Here is an 18918-nt window from a genome sequence, read left to right on the forward strand (position 1 = left end):
TTCCAGCCAGGCCTGGGACTTCCCTGGGCCGCCTCCTCCAGGTGCAGCAGCAGCAGACAGGACTGCTTGCCTGTAGTTAGGGACCCACCATTGTGTCGTCTGGCTCAGTGTTGTGCTAGAGGACTGGGGATACAGGGGCTGACACCAGGCCTTTGCCATCTGTGTAAGTAACAGACTGAAGCATGTGGCCTCGATGTGTCCTTGCTGGCTAAGCCTAGGGGCGTGGACAGGTTCCCCTCGCAGCTGCCGCCGCTGAGCTCAGGAACTGCATGACTGCTTAGCGCTCACCCCACCACCACAATCCAATCTTGCAGGGCTGCCCTGGTTGCTCCAGGGGGATCTGGTCTGCGCCTCTGCACACGCTGAGCCCCTTGCTTGGAGCTCTCGTCTTCTGTTTGCATTTGCAGGTCAAGTGCATACATTTTTGGCTACCCTGGGAGCCCTCCTGCAGTCACCAGCTGGTCAAGGATTCCCTTTCACACACCTCCCATTTGTGACCTCTCACTCTGACCTGGAGAAGGTGACAGTAGCCCATCCAGCTAGCAGAGTAAGAGCCTGCTGGGGGAGGCCTGCAGCAGCAAATGTGGGAATCATCTATCTACTTCCTGCTCCTAGAGAACCTCAAGCCCAGGCCAGGGCTGGGTCCTTGGGATGGGGGACAGGGAGTGATGGGGGGGCTGGAACAGAAGTATGTTTGGGGTTAGGGGATGACGGCTTCTGCTGCTGACAGTCACAGCAGAGAGCGTGGCTCCTCAAGCTCCTGAGCCATTCCCAAACCCTGCTTGCCTGCAGAAAGTGCATGCCTGGTGTCCCAGCCCAGCTGGGCCTGCAGTGTCCTGAGAAAGATGATGGGGAGCCCTCAGGCAGATGCAGCAGTGCCTTGAGGGCAAGCACACGATCCAGTTCCTAATGTGCCCAGAAGCGCTAAGCGGCCTTTATGAGAGCTCCATGGGTTCTGGTGCAGGAGAGGAACGAGACCAGACCTGAGATCAGACAGTCCCAGTACAGTCCCAGCTCAGCCACTCCCAGCCATGACCTTGGGCTGGCATTCAACCTCCGCAAGCCTCTCTCTTCTCTTTGATCAGGCACAGATTGTGACAGGGACCTTTCAGGGTAATCAACAGATGGTGCTAGGAAAACTGGATCTCCACATGCAAAAGAATACATCGGGACCTTACTTCACACCATATACAAAAATTAACTATTTTAAAAATAGTGGGAAACCTAAATGTAAGATCTAAAACTGTAAAACTCTTAGAAGAAAACATAGAGGAAACGCTTCATCACATAGACTTCGGCAATGATTTCTCAGATATGACACCAAAAGTACAGGCTCCAAAAGCAAAAATTGATAAATTGAACTACATTAAAATTTTACAATTCTGTGCATCAAAGGACACAATCACCAGAGAGAGAAGGAAACCAGCAGAATGGAAGAAAACATTTGCAAATCATATATCTGACAAGAGGTTAATATCTAGAACATATAAAGAACTCCTGCAACTCAATAGCAACAACACACACACACACAAACACACAACCAATTCAAAAATGGGCAAGGGATTCGAATAGATATTTCCCCAGAGAAGATACGTAAATGGCCAAAAAGCACATGGAGACATGCTCAATATCACTAATCATCGAGGAACTACCAATCAAACCACAATAAAACACCACTTCCTGCCCATTGGGATACTACGTATCAAACATGCAGAAAATAACAGGTGTTGGTGAGAATATGGAGACATAGGAATCCTTGTGCACTGCTGGTGGGTGCAATCACTATGGAAACAGTGCAGTGGTGCCTCAAAAAGTTAAGCATAGAATTACTATATGACCCAGAAACTCCACTTCTGGTCTTGTGATCAAAAGAATTGAAAACAGGCACTCAGGCCGGGCATGGTGGCTCATGCCTGTAATCCTAGCACTTTGGGAGGTCGAGGTAGGTGGATTATTTGAAGTCAGGAGTTCAAGTTCAGCCTGGCCAACATGGTGAAACCCTGTCTCTACTAAAAATACAAAAATTAGCCAGGTGATAGTGGCACGCACCTGTAATCCCAGCTACTCAGGAAGCTGCAGCAGGAGAAACACTTGAGCCTGGGAGACGGAGGTTGCAGTCACCTGAGATTACACCACTGTAGTCCAGCCTGGACAACAGAGTGAGACCCTGAAGAAAGAAAAGGAAGGAAGGAAGAAAGGAAGGAAAGGAGGGAGGGAGGGAAAAGAAAAGAGGGATTCGATCAGATATTTGTACACAATACAAAAGCAGTATTTTTCATAATTGTATTTTCACAGTGGCCAAAAGGTAGAAGCAAACTAAGTGTTGATGGATGACTGAATTTATTTTTTTGAATGTTGTCTATACATATAATAAACAGATTCAGCCTTATAAAGAAAGGAAATCCTGACCCCTGCTACAGCATAGGTGAACTTTGAGGACGTTATGCTGAGTGAAATAAGACAGCCATGGGAGGACCAACACTGTATGATCCCATTTACATGGGGTACTAGAGTGGTCAAATTCATAGATACTCAAAGAGATTAGGAAGTGTCAGGGGCTAGGGCAGGGGGATGGAGAATTGTTTAATGGGGATGGTGGTTCAGTTTTACAAGATAAAAAGAATTATGGGTCAGGTACAGTGACTCACACTTGTAATCCCAACTTTGGGAGACCAAGGTGGACAGATCACTTGAGGCTAGGAGTTCAAGCCTGGCCAACATGGTGAAACCCTGTCTCTACCAAAAAATACAAAAATTATCTGGGCATGGTGGCACACACCTGTAATTCCAGTTTCTTGGGAGGCTGAGGTGGGAGAATTGCTTGAACTGGGGAAGTAGAGGTTGCAGTGAGCGGAGATCATGCCACTACACTTTGGCATGGGTATCAAAAAGTAATAACCTGTCTCAAAAAAGAAAAAATTTCGGAGTTTGGTTGCACAACAATGTTGATATACTCAACACCACCAAACAACAATGGTTAAGATGAAAAATATTATATGTATTTTGCCACAATCAAATTTTTTAAATAGTCATTAAATTGTGTATCCTTAATGACATATAACTTAAGGATAAAAAGAACTGTACAAAATAAAACAAAAAACAATATAAACAATTTTCTTTTTCTTTTTGAGACTGAGTCTCTCTCTGTAGCCCAGGCTGGAGTGCAGAGGCACAATCTCAGCTCACTGCAACCTCCACCTCCCAGGTCCCAGTTCAAGAAATTCTGCCTCAGTCTCCCAAGTAGCTGGGATTATAGGCACGTGCCACCGTGCCCAGCTAATTTTTGTATTTTCAGTAGAGACGGGGTTTCACCATGTTGGCCAGGCTGGTCTTGAGCTCCTGACCTAGTGATCTGCCCATCTTGGCCTCTCAAAGTGCTGGGATTACAGGCGAGAGCCACCGTATCCCACAAATTATTTTTAAAAAGAAATGCCCCCTGTGAGGCTGCAGGACAGGGAAGCTGGGTCTTTATCCACCAATCCACCAGCTCTGTTCTTCATTAGCAGAGGACTGTTCCAGGGGCATTACATTCATGAACTTCGAGGCTGCCCTGTCCCCAGGCTGTTGAGCCCATCTGGCAGGCACTAGACTAAGGGGTGAGAAGTCAGCGTGCACGTGTACAGGACAGGCACCCCAGCCCGGGGCCTCACAAAGGTGGCTGAGGACACATAGTGGGCATCTGCAGGGCCTACCCATCCCCTTGGCACTCTGCCCATTCAGTCAGTCCTCACAAGAGGTGACTGTGGATCTCTCCAACGTACAGATGAGGACCCTCACTCAGAGAGGTCGAGTGACTTGCCCAAGGTTGCACAGTTAGGAAGTCACAGACATGCACCCAGTTGGTGGCTCCGAGTCTGTTCTCTTAGCTTCCATGCTGTGCTGCTCCCATGGATGAAGACCCAGGGGTGTCCCACCAGCACTGGCTTCTGGCATCATTTGGCCACAGTCTCATTGCACAGCTGCCCTAAACCCGACTGATGTGGCTCACAGACATCCCAGAGATGAAAAGGAAGCGGAGTAACCCCAGGAAGGCTGGTTTTCTACAAAGAGCAACTCCAGGGCTTGTGTTTTGCTGTCTGCGGTCGATGGATCAGAGAACAGCCCAGCAACTGTGGCCCCAACCAGCCCGAGTGCGGCCCACTGCCCTATCGATTCTGCGAGACCGGAGACCCCTCGCCCCTGCAGAGGGTCAGCTGGTAATCACGAGGTGGCCACACCAGCCAGCGGGAGGCAGACAGCAGGGCCTCCTCCCAGCAGCTCTTGGTCTTTAATTAAAGTGTGCCCAGCCTGGGGTGTGGCTGGCAGGAGGCAGGAGGTCAGTGCAGCGGAGGCTGCGGGTCAGGCTGCAATTAAATCTTTCTCCTGCTGTCCCTCTAGGCAGGCCACAGAGCAGCCTTCCCGTCTGCTGCATTGGGCAGTGGCGTGAGGGGCAGGGTGGGGCTACTCCGCGTCACCCACTCCCACCCGTGGGGACTGAGCTATTGTGCCCCAGCCCCTAGGGGTTGCTCATGGAACTGGACAGGCTATTTCTCATGGGTAGGGCAGGCGAAGGCCTGGGGGTCTGGGAGGAGGTCAGATCTGCTTCAGCCTTCAGAGATGGGATCTTCCCACTCCCTGTGCAACCCAGAACCCAAACAAAGGAGGGGATGGACTTTACCCTCTGACTTGGGAGTCAGCCACAGTTAAGGAGGCGAGGGGCCATCCCAGAGGAAGGTCGGCTTGGGGAGCTAGGGCCTGTAAGTTGGGGAGCAGGGGACCCCAGCCCTGGGCCTCACCCTGGGGTGTTCAGGGTGGTGTTGCCATAGTGCCTGCAGGCTCCTCAGATGAGAGGCCTTTCTCAGCCACAGCCTCCACTCCCACCCCCTTAACCGGGAGGGAGCAGGTCAGTGTGGCCTCCTTAGCTGCTCCCCACACCAGGCTGGCTGACCTACTTCTGGCCCCAGCCACAGCAAAACCATGGCCTGGTAGCCCTTCCTCAGATAACACAAAACTTCATTTCTTCATTTAGCCCTGAGAAAACCAGCCTTGGAACGCAGATTTCTGTTCAGTTCATTCTACTCTCTCTCTTTCTTTTTCTCTCTGTCTCTCTCGCACCCTGCCAGCCTCAGGGCCTTTGCACGTTCTGTGCCTCTGCCTGGAGCCCATTCCCCGACACCCTGCCTCTGATCGCTGCTGAAATGGCCCCTCCTTAGGTCAATCTTCCTTGACTGTCCCTCCCGAAGATGAGGTGAGGGCTCCCTTACTAAGCCCTCACAGGACCAGGGGCTACTCCTTCCAGCTCTCTCTCATAATCATGATAGTAAACATCTATGAGACGCTTACTGCATATGAGGCATTGGTTTAAGTTCGTTATGAGGATCATTTAACTAATTAACGCCTCACAACGACCCTATGAGGAAGGCAACCTTTTGGTAGCAGATGGCAGTAGAGCCCATCTGGGATCTACCCTATAGCTCGACACCCACAGGGAACTGCCTGGAGCAGCAAACAGTAGAAGGCTAGGAAGGACACTGAGCTTCTCCCAAACCCAGGTCCTAAAGGGACGATGCGGTGCCCTCCTGCCTCCTGTGGCGCCCTTCTGCCTCTCTGTCTTCCTCTCTCCCTGGGGACCTACACCTGGGAAGCCAGCCACCCTATCACAAGGGGGCCCAGGCCATGGGGATGCCACACACAGATGTTCCAGCTAAAAGCCCCCTCTGTGTCAGCACAGCTGCCCACCATGTGGTCACGCAAGCCCTCAGACAGCTCTGCCTCTAGGTCTCCAAACCCTGCCTTCACGTCTCCCAGCTGAAGCCCCAGACATCACAGAGCAGAGACAAACCATCCTTGCCTTGCCCTGTCTGAATTCCTGACCACAGGAAACATGAGAAATGTTTGGGGGTGAATTTCACACTGGCCTGTCACGTCTGGTTAACGTCCCCACTTAATTCAAGAGGAAACGGAGACATGGACAGGGTAGGCAACTGGCCAAGGTGACACAGCCGGTGGGGTGGATTAGCCTTTGTTCATCAGTTTCCCTCCGCCTCCACGAGTGGAGTGTTCTCCCCACCCCAGTGATGTGGAGCTCACCAGTGTGACCTGCATTGGCCATTGGAACATGGTCAGAGGTGGAAGGTGTGAGTTCTAAGCTGAGGCTTTAAGAGACACCTTCAGCCAGGTGCGGTGGCTCATGCCTGTAATCCCAGCACTTTGGGAGGCCAAGGTGAGCGGATCACCTGAGGTCGGGAGTTTAAGACCAGCCTGACCAACATGGAGAAACCTCATCTCTACCAAAAATACAAAATTAGCCGGGCGTGGTGGTACATGCCTATAATCCCAGCTACTCGGGAGGCTGAGGCAGGAGAATTGCTTGAACCCATGAGGCGGAGGTTGCGGTGAGCCAAGATTGTGCCATTGCACTCCAGACTGGGTAACAACAGCAAAAACTCCGTCAAAAAAAAAAGAAGTATCCTCAGGGAACATCCAAAATCTACCATGAGGATTGTCCAGGGAGCTGTCAGTCCAAGGAGCAGGAAGGATGGGCCACCCAGCCAGGGCCCGAGGTGAGGGTAAACGCCTGTTCTGAGGCCCAACGCTTGGGGCAGCTACGACGCAGCATTACTGCATAACTGACACTGCAACTGGCCCGCGCTGTGGCTGTGACTATCGCCAGGGCCAGCTGGCCTCAGAGCCTGACTCGGACCCTTAACCCACATCTCGGGTTTGCAGGTATGCTGTCTCCTCTTCCTAACTTCAGCCTGAGCCTCCCGAGGGCAGGGGTGATGTGGGCCTTACGTACTCCACAGCCTCTATGCCTGGCACAGTGCCAAGTACACAGTGGGTGCTTGCAAATGATCTTAGCATATATGCCAGGCACTTCTGCCCCCAGGGAGCACCCACTATGGGGGAGAGAAATGACAGGGGCAAGACAATGTATGAGCAAAAAATCAAGGGGTGCCTGGTCGGGGGATTGGAGCTGCCTGAGGGAGTCAGGGAGGGTTCCCTGAGCGGGAGACAGGAACATTGGGTTCCAACCAGAGAAAGAGGCAGGGTCCTGGGAGGAGGACCCAGCAAGGGCGGGCAAAGGCAGGGATGGTGGAGAGGACACAGTGCAGAGATGGAGGAGAGGCGACAAGGGCAGGGTGATGAGCAGGCTCGGGTCCCAGGCTGAGAGCCGGGCTCTGCCCCGAAGCAGCAGGATTTATGGGAGCTCTATCACAGGGCCCGCCCTTTTTGAGATGGAGTCTTGCTCTGTTGCCCAGGCTGGAGTGCAGTGGCACAATCTCAGCTCCCTGCAATCTCTGCCTCCCGAGTTCAAGCGATTCTCCTGCCTCAGCCTTCTGAGTAGCTGGGATTACAGGTGCGTGCCACCATGCCCAGCTAATTTTTGTATTTTTAGTAGAGATGAGCCTTTCCCCGTGTTGGCCAGGCTGGTCTCAAACTCCTGACCTCAAGGGATCCACCTGCCTTGGCCTCCCAAAGTGCTGGGATTACAGGCGTGAGCCACTGCTTCCAGCACAGGGCCCATCTTGACTAAGAGGGCTGAAGGTGAGACTTCTATTGGGATGTTACATTCTGAACAGGAACCAAACTGTCTAGCAAAAGAATGGAAGCCCTCATGGTAGCACATTGTGGGGCATTTAGGGAGGGAGTTCTAGGAATCCTGGAGACCGCACAGTGCCTGGTCTGTAAGGAAACGCCTCATGCGTGTCTGCACAGTCCTTTGCGCGGCTCCCACTGAGGGCTGGGACCTGTCTCCTGCTCCTGATTCTGGGCTTGTGTGTGCCTCCCAGCAGAGTGTGAGGGTGATGCTGGAAGATGTCCAGAGCCAGTTAGGAAAGGCTTGGAGCACTTACTTTCAGAGCTGTGAGGCTCCCCGTCCGACTCCAACGGCCCTGAGGCTACCACGCTGCGAGGGAGCCCAGGCCACAGGCAGGCCCCATAAGCAGTCCTGGTCTTCAGGCACAGATGTGTGAGTGAAGAGGCTTTCATGTGAGTCCACTTCAGGCTTCAGCCTTCCCAGCTGGGGCTGGCCGTCATGACTCAGGGATGAGCTGCCCACAGGCACCCTTCTGGAATCCTAGAACCAGAACATCCAGGAGCAAGGTGATGGTAACAGTGACCTGAGCGGACTGGGTATGGCCCTCAGTCAGATACGAGAGCCCCTTGAGAAGGTGGCCCCCAGCTCTGGGCACTCCCCCAGCCCCCCGCTGTGCCCTGTGACCTGGTTCCAGTGGGAGCAGCCCTCCCTGGGGGCCCAGTGCAGGGACAGAGCTGGGCTGGCCCTGGGTGGGGAGAGGAGAGGGCAGCCATTTGCATCTCCCTTCTTCCTCGCTGGGGGGCCCAGGGTGAGCAGACTCACCAGAGCCTCTGCAGGCAAAACCCCTGAATACACAGAATCCCCCAACAAGGGGAAGGGGCCAAACTCAGCTCCCTGTGGCATTTGACAAAGTCTCCTCAGAGGGAGGAGGGCACCAATGGGGACCACCTTCAGGGGTCTGCTGTGGGACAGAGGAGAGACCCCCTCCTGCAGCCATCACTATGTGGACAACCCCTGCCTGAAACTCTCATAGATTCCATTTCACCGATGAGGAAGCAGCACCCCAGAGAGGCTTGCGATGTGCCCAAGATCACTCGGCTGGAAATGGGGAGCTGGAATCGTGGCCCTGGTCTGAAAGAGCCCTGAGCCGGGCTCTCTGTCCCACCCTTGTTGGCCTTGGTCTCTGGTGACACCATGAATGGACTTGAAAGAGGAGCCGGCCATCTGTGCGGCTGGACCCAGGCCCTCGCCTCATGGCCCCTTCCTCCCTGCCCCGAGTCATCACCTTCACAGCTGCTGTGTCCACTGCACGGTTCTCTCCCTGCAGCCTGCAAAACATGTCTTTCAACACCCAGCCCAGGTGTCCCCTCCTCCAGGGAGCCTTCTTGGCTCTGTAGCCTGGGCCAGGTGCTTCCTCTGGGGTCCCCCAGACCTGGGCTTCTTGCTGTTATAGCAAGGAACCCATTCCCCTCTGGATTCTAATTATTTGTACACGTGTATGTCTCCCCCAACCCCACCAGTCTGGGAGTTCCTTGAGGGCAGGGGTAGAACTTTGTGTTCACCTCTGTGTCCTCAGCCAAGCCTGGAGCTTGGTACAGAGCAGACAACAGGGAGAATGAGTCAGAGGTCCCAGTGGACCACTGGCCAGATGCTGCTTGCAGACCTTGGCAGAAATGAAGCCTCATCACAGATGTAGATTGCAGGACCTCTGGAGGCGTAATTAAGATTTTTAGAATGAGACAGAAACACAGGGGCTTCTTTGGTGTTACTAATCAATGTAAATGATGCCACTAACACTCAAAGGATGGTGACAAGATGTCAAGGTCAGATATTGGTCAAGGGAGCTTTGAGCAGAGGGTGGAGCAGGCAGCAGCTGGGGACCTGGGCCCCAGGGGGATGCAGGGGAGAACCTTACTGGTCCCCTCTAGGCCAGAAGTCAGGCCAGGGAGGAGTGGCCTGCCAGCTGCCTGCCAGGCTGGGATCCCAAGCATGGGCTCACTTCCCCCAGGCCCATGCCTTGCCCTCCAGCCCTCCCATCACTGCGGGTCAGTGAGAGCCCTCTGTTGGGCTCCAGGACACTCAGAGCAGTGGCACAGGGCCATCTGCTCCTCTCCGCACACAGCAACACGCTGGGTCCATGGCAGGGAGTGAGCTCAAAGGCCAGCCCCGATGCCCTTCTAGGAAGCGTGCCTTTCATTTCCTGAGACTATGCCCCAGGCCAATTTCTGCCTACACGTTGGATGTGGGGTCGGAAATGAGGAGAAGCCTGTAAGGTATTTGTCCCCACCTCATCCAGTGACCGGCCCACTCCACTCAGGAAAAGTGCTGTCAGGTGAGGGCCCACAGGCCCCAGGGGCCAGGCAGGAGGCCAGCCTGCAGGTCCCTCGCCTGCAAAGGGGCGGCCCTCCCTAGCTGGGATGCTCTAATCAGCATCCCAGGAGCCAAGTCCAGCCAGGTGGCTCTGACAATTTAGGAGAAGCCAGAAATCAGGACTCTTATGTGAAATACACAGATGTCCAAATGTTACCCTAGAACTGAGAGACAAAATGTGTGGGAGAGGACAGCCATGCCAGGCCGATGGCCAGGGTTCAGGAAGAAGGGATGCCCGGGAGCAGGGGGCCCCCAGGGTGTAAGGCCGGTTGCCTCACCGGGAGCACAGACGCAGACCGCCCCGCTTCTTTTTCAAAAGCCCAGACAAGCCCGGACGAGCTCGGGGAAGCTCAGACATGCTCAGGAATGCTCCCTTCTCCCATGCTCGCACAGTCTGACCTTCCCTTAAAGAGCCCAATATGCAAACAAGGTGCTGCAACCCTAGCTTCTTAACAACCAATAGCAGTTGAGTCTTAACAACCAATAGCAGCCGAGTCTTAACAACCAATAGCAGCTGAGTAATTCCAACCAACATCAAGCCAAGTCCTAGGTCAAGGCTTGTAACTTACCCAATAGCAGTCTCACTCTCCCACAACCAATTGAGCTGTTTCACTCCCTATAAAAACCCCTGTCTGAGCGGCATCTATGCGACTTCTCTGGCCCCTCCTGCCTGGACTGCAGAACCTTACCCGGGAGCCTGAATAAATTCCTTTGCATTGGATTATTTTCGTGCTGGCCTCCGTTTCTTCATTTTAAACGCATCAAAAACCCAAGAACAAACCTTACACAGGGCACACACAGCAGCAGTGACTGTCCCCCCACCAGGAGAGGTGGACTCCAGGCTGGAAGGGCACAGGCCCAGGCGGCTGCATGGCTGGGTGCCTGTGTCACCTCATGTAATCCGAACAACCTCTCTCTGGGGTGAGTGCAACAGGTCCTTTCAAAGTGAAGAAACTAATGCACAAGGAGGTGAACTCACTGGCACAGAGGCACACAGTGGCCTTGGTAAAGCCAGGCTTGAATCCCACATCCCAGGGTCTGGACATCTGGCAAATTTTCCTAAATACAGCACTTCCCCCTCATCTTGCTAGCACCAAGCCCTACATCCACTACGTTTCCTCCTATGCGTATCTTTCTGTGGCAAGTTGTCATGTCTGAATTAGGCAAAGTAAGAAATTAATAACAGCAGTCAACAATAAAACAGATCAATCATGACAATATGGCATAATAAAATCGTGTCAATGTGGCCTCTCTCTCTCCAAATATCTTCTTGAACTACCCTTACCTGTTTTGGGACAGTGCAAGGGCTGAGTTTCTGTGTCCTTCCAACTCCTGCGCCCCCTTCAGCCCTGACTGCGGTCCTGGCCCCATCTCTCCCTTCTCAGTGTGCATGTGACCACAGGGGCCACTCCTCCAGCCCTGGCTCAGCCTCTGGGAGCACCCTGGGCCTGGAGTGAGCCTCTGGGCCAGGCTCCCCTCAGCTGCAGAGGGGCTGACAGAGCCTCCCTTCCTGCGGTGCCATGACAGTGAAGCACAGTGCGCAGGCCGTGCCACAGGACTGGAGAGATACATGGCACACTTTGTTTAGCTGCAAACCAAATGGAGCCTGGCTTGGCCAGAGGTGGAAGGAAAATCCCATTTCAGGCATTTTTGGGGTCTCCCTCCCTAATGTCACACAAATCCCAAGGAAAAGAGGCTGAGGGTCTCGCAGTGACCCAGGAGTCTGCCGGGAGTTCTCTGTGGTTTCTCCTTGCCTACGCCGACGGGCCCTTTTTAATGGGGCATCTCTGATGGGGGCTTGGAAGATAGCAATTCTATGATGCAAAAATACCCACCACAACCCCCCTCCCACAAAAAAACACTGTCTTTCTTTTATGCCTGAGCCACATAATGGGACAGTTCCTCCTTGTCCACAGTTTCAGCCAGTCCTGTCCTAGAGCCCCACACAGGAAAATCAGGGCCCTTGAAGGGTCTCTAGTGGACATCCCAATGCCTGGCCTGTCAGTCCCTGGCACTGCTGGGCTCACAGCCAGTCTATTTCCCCACCCGCACTCAAGGGATGTGCACATGTTGTGTACGCACATGTTGAAAACAGATGCTCAGTGCTGCAAAGAAAAATCAGCACTGAGACAAAGGATCTCTCAGCAAGCCAATTTCACTTTCTGCAGAAAAGGTACTACTTGCCAGCAGTCTTGCCACAAGAGTGCAATGATCAAAGGAAAGGCAGGTATATTTATTCCTTGTGCATTGGGTCCTTACTGCTGTGTCCAATCTCCGTTGGTTGGAGTCAGACCTCACAACCTAAACTAAACCCAACTGGCTAACAACTTAAAACTTCCTAAGTTGGTAAAGGCAATGGAGAACAAAGGAAAAGAGTGAGTCCAAATAAGGAAGGGAGAGGAAGCTTCCAAAAGGACTTAGAAAAGTAGTAACATAAATATCTTGGTTAAAGTACGAGGACAGAGAATGTACCTACTCCCTCATATCTAACAGCTACATAGGATAGTTGCTAGCAAAAAGCAAGAAGGCTTTGAAGAAAGTTAGTCTTTAAAATAAACTATTATTTCTAACGTTTATTGTTCTTCTTCTTTAACAAGAAGGGAAAGTTTGGAGAGGAACTTTTCACTTTCTACAGTGTGCGTGCATGTGTCTGAGGTGGGCCCAGGGAGGCAGAGGGAAGAGTCCTTTCCAGTATTCCCAGTCTCCAGGCTCCCTCTCCCTGCATGGCCCCCGTGGGCTCATGAGCTCTGAGGGGAGACCATTCTGGGAACAGCTACGCACAAGGAAACGGGCTGCAACACGGTGCTGCTGTGCCTGCTTGGACAAGGCCAAGCCGTGAGCTACAGTGACCCGGCACGGCCCCAGGGCCGCCTCATTCTACTTAACCAACACCGGGAAGCACTTACTGTATGCCAAGTACTGTTGAGAGGCTTTTCTAACATAAACTCACTTAATGCTCCCAACGGTGAGGAAACCAGAGCACAGAGAGGGCAAGCAGCTTGCCTGAGGTCTCACTGCCAGCGAGGCAGGACAGAGCCAGAATTCAGTCTCCAGCCTGACTCCAGAGCCTTTGCTTCTAACGCCATGGCTCAGACCAAGCACATGGGGTTGGAGTCCCAGCTGCCTATCTTCTGAAATGGCCTGTGTGTCCTGTGATCCCCTGTGACTCATCCTAGGCATGCACGCCACACTTCCAATGGCTCCTGAGAATCAGGAGTTCTGTTCCTCCTTACCCCTGCTTTTCCTGAATTCCCAGTCGGCACATCCTGCAGGGGTGCCACACCTCTTCTGCATGGGATTGCTCAGGTTCTGCACAGCCTGGAGTCCTTGAATGCACATGGGATGGGCAGTGGCCGCAAGGGAGCTCCAGGGCTGGGGGCTGCAACCCAGGCTCACTTCCCGGCTCCGGCCCCTGTCCCAGGCATTGTCCACCGTGCCTCTCAATGTCATAGCCTCTCCAGACGCCATCTGGGGCCCACTAACTTCAGGCCACTCTTCCAGGAGGACCTGAGTTTTGTGCTCAAACACAGCAGGGTTCACATCCCTCTCTGGCCTCCCTCCTTGTGTGCTCTGCTCCCCCTCAGTCTCCTCTCTGCAGGGGATAACAAGAGCCCTGACTCCCAGGATGTTACAGGTGGCCCAGCACCCACTGCACATGGCCAGCAGCTGTTCTGGTTGCCCAGTACCCAGGTCACATTGGTGGTTACATAACTCGGACTATGTGCCTTCCTTGGTCTAAAACAGATGCCTGGTCAGCATCCCACACATACCCACCCTGGCCCAAGCCTCTGAACCCAGGTCTACCTGAAGCCCTGCCTTGGGCCCTAGCTGTGCTCACCTGGCTCTGCAAGAAGCCCCATCAGCATCACCCACTTGAAGGGAGGTAGACAGGGACCCTGCAGCCCCCAGCCAGGCAGGAGAGGTGCTGGATAGGGTATTTGAGGAAAGCCTTTGGGCTCTGAGTTGCGTTTCAGATCAGAAAGAAGACTGACCGAGGGCAGCTGCCTGTGGGCTGGTTGCTAAGGAAACCATTGGATGAGAATTTCCAGGCTGAGTCCGCTCAAGATGCTATTGATCAGCTGAGAGGTAAGGACCTGGGAGAGAAGTTCCCAGTGAGAACAAAGAGAGAAGGGCCATGAGGCCCGCCTCACCCAGACCAGCAGTGCAGGCTGCTCCACAGGGTAAGGGTGGCCGTGCTGTGCATCAAGGTAGAGCAGGTGATCCAGGTGGCCCCCAGGCCAGCCTCTTACTGAGATGTGGAGCTGTGGTGTCCTTGCCATGGATACTGATCACACCACCCCCAGCTGCAATGAGGACAAAAGCAGCCAGCAGACAGCACGTGCCTAGAACAGTGTCCACACATGGGTGCTGGTGGTCAGTGTGGTTTCCAAGCACTCATCATGCACAGGCTCAGTGCTAGGTCTCACTTGCGTCTCTATACAGGAACACCTGAGGCTGGGGAATTCCTAAAGAAAAGAGGTTTGTTTGGCTCGTGGTTCTGCAGGCTGCGTAGGAGGCACAGCAGCAGCTTCTGCTTCTGGGGAGGCCTCGGGAAACTTCCACTCACGGTGGAGTCGAAGCAGAGGTCGCATGGAGATAGAGAGCGTGAGAGAGAGAGCGGAGATGCTAAGCTCCTTCTGACAGCAAGATCTCGCAAAACTGATGGAACAAGAACTCACGCATCACCGTGGGGAGGGCACCATGCTACTCATGAAGAGCCCCCCACCATGACCCAGACACCTCCAACACTGAGGATCAAGTTTCAACTTGAGGTTTGGAGGGACACAAATCCAAACCATATCATTCCGCTTCTGAGCCATCCACTCCTCACTGTGAGGTGCGCATCACAAAGCAAGTAACACATCACACGTACATGACACATGCACATACAACACACATGCATGCACACATACATATGCCACACACATATCATACATACAAACATGCACGCTACTATATATGCAACACAAACATGCATGACATAATCATGACACACAGATGCAACACACACAACATATATGCGCAACATGCACGTGTGACATCCATAATCCATAACACAGAGACACGTTACATGCATGCAGACATGACACACGCCTGTGCAGAATAAATTGTAATCCCCACTTGTCAGATGAGGGAGTTTGTGGGATTTCTGGGGCTGTGATGTGGGCAAGGAGATTGGGGCAGACCCCATGGGAAGCTGCCTGCAGAAGAAGGGGGGATGGGAATTCACATTACTGAGCACGCAACACCAGCCTGGCACATTACACACATGATTCCATGCATGCAGTGCCAGGCAAGGAGCTGGGACACTGTTCCAGGCTCATACAGGTAAGCCAGGTGCCAGATCCCACCCCAGGCTCCAGGCCTGACCTGCTCCACACTAACCCTGCCTGGCAGAGCCAGGTCCTTCACTACTGGCTCATGGATCTCGGGCGTGGATGGGGGACATCAACTTCAGGTATGACTCAGCAGCACTGCCACAACCACGAACCCTCTTCTTACCTCAACCTCCCTCCTCCTGGGTCAGCCTGCAGGCATATTTCTCATCCCTTCCCTCAAAACAAGCTGGGGCCAGGTGTAGTGGCTCATGCTTGTAATTCCAGCACTTTGGGAGGCCAAGGTGGGTAGATCACCTGAGGTCAGGAGTTCAAGACCAGCCTGGGCAACATGGTGAAGCCCCGTCTCGACTGAAAATACAAAAATTAGCCCAGAGTAATGGTGCATGCCTGTAGTCCCAGCTACTCGGGAGGCTGAGGTAGGAGAATAGCTTGAACCTAGGAGGCAGAGATTGCAGTGAGCTGAGATTGCACCACTGCACTACAGCCTCGGCAACAAGAGCAAAACTCCATCTCAAAAAACAAACAAACAAAAAACCTAGCTGGGGAACTCTCAGGGTGCCGATCTCTGAGCCAGTCCCTGCAGTTGGAAGGATCACATGTTCTGACAGACTCAAAATTGGAGTTGGATCTGTGCCCAGACAGCAGACAAGGCAGGCGCTGGGCAGGCAGGGCTGACCCAGGGCGCCCCCCACCCCAGACTGGGTCTTGATTCCTCTTCCCTGAGCAAGCAGCATGAGATTTTCGCAGACAGCGGTGAGTGCTACGTGGACAGGGGCCAGAACTGTCCTAGGGCAGCACAGCCCAACGGAACCTTCTGTGATGATGGAAGTGGTCTCTGCTAGGTAAATGTGGCTGCCAAGCATGTGAGGTGGATGCTGAGGTTGAGAACCTGGGCTTTTCATTGTATTGAATTTTAAGTCATTTAAATGTTAAAACTGACGTTCAAATCAGTTCAGTTACTTTGGAACAAGGTGGCGATATAAGTAGCCTCTTTCAATAGTAAACTGTATCAGACCTAAAAGCAGATCAAGTATTTCCTACAAAAATTCAGTTTCTAAATTCACGTGTTATACGTGTAAAATACGCGCAATTTCAAAGACAGTGCAATAAAAAGAATGTGAGAATACCTCCCTGACATTTTTATTTGATTACATATCGAATAATAATATTTTGGATAAATTGGGTGTGGGAAGTGGAAAAGTTCCTTTTTAAAGTTTCCTTTTTGTTAAAGAATAAGTGTGCTAATAACTTTGTTAAGCCCTATCCTATGTAGCTGTTAGACATGCCACGCTTACAGGCACGTAGTACATTCTATGTCCTTGCACTTTAACCAAGATATCTGTGCTGGACGTGGCTGTCCATTGCTTTTACCTGTTTAGAAGAGTTTTAAGTTATTAGCCAATCGGGTTTTAGTTTAACTTGTGAGGTCTGGCTCCAGCCAACGGAGATCAGACACAGCAGTAAGGATGATCCTAAACACATAAGGGATAAATTTATCTGTTTTCCTTTTTTCATTATACTGTCTTGGCAAGATGGCTAGTGAGAGTACCCTTTCTGCAGTCTAGGAAGTAATAATTGCATTGCTGAAAACTCCATCATGTAAATATATCCATACATTTAATTTCTTGTTTAATGTGGCTACTATAAAATTTTAAATTACACATATGACTTGAATAATCTTTCTTTTTCTTGGATGGGACTTTTCTAGAGCATTGCTGGAGGGGGCAGTGGTTAGACCAGGGGTCAGGGAGAGCATCTCTAAGGCAGGAACACTGGAGTTGAGAACTTCAAGAGTGGAAGGAGCCAGCCACATGGAGACAGAAATAGCAAGGGCAAGGGCCCTGCGGCAGTGTATTCGGCATTTCTGAGGCACAGAGAGAAGGTAGCTGCCTGGACATGAGTAGGGAGAGGAAGAGGCGATTGCTTCAGACAGACGGGCCATGCCGTGGATTGGAGGGCCCATGTTCTCCAGAGATGGCCTCACCAGTGTCTCTCATTTCATATGCTCCTTCTGCAAGCAGCACAGCCATTCCCCATCTACGTCTTCTGGCCTTGAAACAGCGTACACTTGTGCCTTCCTGGACCACTAGAATCCAGTGGAAATGACCTTATGTGTCCGCCAGACTAGGTCACAAAAGGCCATGCAGCTTCCTCCTGCTTCCCCAACCCCGTGCTCTCCAGGAGCCCCTCTCGGCACCTGGCCACCATGCTGTGAGGAAGCCAGAGTCCCTTGGGGACACGCAGGCAGGCACTCCAGTCTACGGTCTCCACTGAGCCAGACCTGGAACAGCAGAAGCAAGCCATGTGCTCAGGTCCCACCCAGAGTCCTTGCACACAGAATGCTGGAGCAGAACAACACGGCTGGTGTGTTCCATCGCGGAGCTGCTCAGGGGTTGTCACCTGTCCATATTTGCCAGGACATGTGACACAATGAGGCATTTAAGCTGCATTCTAAGCTTTTTTGGCAGCCTTTATGCATGCAAGTGGCAGGATTTGACTTTTAATGTTTAAAAGATGCTTCTTGGCTGCTGTGCTGAGAACTGATGGGGAGGAGGAAGAGTGGAGGCAGAGAGGCTGGAAGATGCCCCAAGGGCCAAAGTGAAATGTAGAACACAACACTCACGAAGCTCCCTGCTAGACCTGCATTGCCTCCCAGGCTTCCCCCAGCCCCGCTGTCACCACCACCCCCTCACACAGAAGAAAGCGTGCACTCAAGGAAGCCAAACTACCAATCCAGGGTCACACGGCAAGCGATTGGCCGGGAAGGATCTGAACCCCGGTAATCTGGCTCTGAGCCCCTCCCCTATCTCCTTTGCTGGGCCATCTCTCAGGACAGACAGAGGAACCGAACAGACCCCAGTCAAGGCTCAGTGCCCAGTGCCAGGCCCAGAAACACCAGCCAGGGTCCTGAGCTGAGTGAAAGCCATCACCTGGGACCCATGTGGGTGGCACTGTGGGGCACTCTACTCCCCCCAATCCCTGGAGATGTCTCCAGCTTATCCACTCGCTCTGAACATGGTCTGCCTTTGGTAAGGACACCTGGTAGACCCCACCCAGCACTGGCCTGGCCAGACCCACCAGGAAGGTGTGGGAAGGATTCTTTCCTGGGAGGCATTAGATGACCAGAAGCCATTACTATCTGCAGCAGCCTTAGGCAAGTCCTTCTCTCTGGGCCTCAGTTTCTCCATCTGTAAAATGGGCAGGAAAAGAAAAAAGAAGACCCTCTAAATTTCTTCTCAGCCCTAATGTTCTGGAAGGCAAGAGACCTGAGACCTGGACTAATTTGTCCCTTGGTTACAAGTGACAGAGACCCTGTTCCAAGGAGGAATGGACTGGCTCATGTCACTGAAGAGTCCAGGGGTAAGCTTTATGTGTGGCTAGATCCAGCAGCTCACCCAGTGTCATTAGAAACTCATCTGTCTTTCTCTCTCCATCCTGAGGCAAGGCCTGCAGGGCCTGGCAGCTCCAGGCTTACTGTTTTTGCCCTCAGCTATATTGGAACCCCCAACCACCCCCTGACATGGCCTTGACTGGCTCTTCTCGGGTCACATCCCCCCCTCCACTCAGAGACTAATTGATGTCCCCCAAGGGGTTAGAATGCTCTTGGCAGCCAGCTTGCTGATACCTCCTGGCTCATAAAGTGATAGAGCCCTGATACTCCAGCAGTTGGGGTCAGGGGTTGTCTTGAAG

This window comes from Aotus nancymaae, unplaced genomic scaffold (genome assembly GCF_030222135.1).
Source record: "Aotus nancymaae isolate 86718 unplaced genomic scaffold, 86718_ANA_hifiasm-v0.15.2.pri h1tg000046l, whole genome shotgun sequence".
NCBI lineage: Eukaryota > Metazoa > Chordata > Mammalia > Primates > Aotidae > Aotus > Aotus nancymaae.